This window comes from Sciurus carolinensis, chromosome 6, assembly GCF_902686445.1.
Source record: "Sciurus carolinensis chromosome 6, mSciCar1.2, whole genome shotgun sequence".
In the NCBI taxonomy this organism is placed as follows: domain Eukaryota; kingdom Metazoa; phylum Chordata; class Mammalia; order Rodentia; family Sciuridae; genus Sciurus; species Sciurus carolinensis.
This window is the reverse complement of record NC_062218.1, coordinates 80,379,571-80,381,026: the sequence shown is the minus strand read 5'-3', so window position 1 is coordinate 80,381,026 and position 1,456 is coordinate 80,379,571. Positions and strand designations below refer to the sequence as shown.

The following is a 1,456-nucleotide window of genomic DNA, read 5'->3' as shown; positions in this document are numbered from 1 at the left end:
TATTTGATTTTTGAGTAATCTGGTGTTGATTAAACACTACTCCACAAATAATAAATTTTATCACTCAGTGCCAGCCTAGAAGTTGACCAATGACCTAAGGTTGAAAGTTTCTCTTTCAAGAAATGTTTCCTTTGTCTGTGTCTATTGGGTGGGAAGAGAACCAAGGTCTACAGAAGACCATACCAGAAGTGGCCTTAGATCAATAAGAGTGGAAAATCAGAAGACATCACCTTTCTGCTCCTTTCTGGAATTCAAGATGTCAAAGCATGGACATGGTGGGTCCTCTGGTACAAAACTTCAGATTTCCCTGGGTCTTCCAGTAGTAGCCATGATCAGCTGGGCTATAACACCAGAGTCAAAAATCAGTAGATCATTTCTGCAAAGGAGACCATGGGATGACTGAACAGCCTTTCTACCACTGGTGTGGTGACACAGTAATGGCCAGACAAGAAGGGCAAACCAGAGCTCAGAAAGAAGGCTCTGATGGGAATTCAACAGCAAAAGTCATACTGGAGAAAAAATAACTTTACTTTTAAGTTAATACAGAGATCATAGTAAATAATAAAGGTAAGATGAAGGGTTCTGCCACACTAGGACCAGTTGCAAAGAAGCATGCAGACTCATGGCCAATGCTGGCAACAGTGCATGATTCTCCATTGTCTCTGTATTAAAAGAAAGAAAGAAAAGAAAAAGAAAACAACGAATACCCTCTAAAAAGTATTGCCCCCCCCCAAAAAAAAAGCCTGCCAGGCATCAAGTCCAGATGCTGAGGTGAATATAACTGGAAATTAAGTGGTAAGGTTGCAGGCCCAGAGAGTGACAGAATAGGCACCAGGCACAAGCCATGGCAAGGGGTGTGGTTTGTATGGTAGGCCCTGAGTGTATCCCCAGAGTAATGCCAAAATGGGAATAGACTCTAAAGAACACCCTGAGCAAAGCAGTTTCACCTGATTATCTTCCTAACTCACTAAAGGTGAAAGTACTGGTGATCCAGTACATCAAATTAAAACAAATTTAAAAAATTTTTAAATGCATCCTTGTGTTTTTCTTCATCAGTTCTAAAAACTCATTTCTGCTTTTTACAAATATTTCAAATAGTATATAATGAATACAGTAAAAAGTAGAAGGTCCTTACTCTGACTCATCAATCCCAGACTTGAGAGACAACTGTGAAGAGACTATATCCAGGCAGTTTTTAATTTTGGTCAAAAAGGATATTAAAGTATAGACTTGCAACATAAATTTTGGCTTAACATTGCTTGAACATTATTTCATGATAGTCCCTCTTAACCAATTTCATTCTTATTAATAGTTGCAGGTTATTCCATCATTTATATCATAGTGCTTATTTTAATCACTGTCGAATGAGATTCAGATTACTCCTAATTGTGAAAATTAGAATCATCACCAATAACAGTCAGAGATATTCTTTTTTATCTGAATGGTTTAACATTTC

At 37.8% G+C, this 1,456-nt stretch overlaps 1 pseudogene; it reads left to right on the top strand.

Annotated features, from left to right (window-relative positions):
• The first annotated feature begins 256 nt into the window (after nucleotides 1-256).
• LOC124986339 (60S ribosomal protein L23-like) lies at nucleotides 257-671 on the top strand (annotated as a pseudogene).
• Nucleotides 672-1,456: the final 785 nt, after the last annotated feature.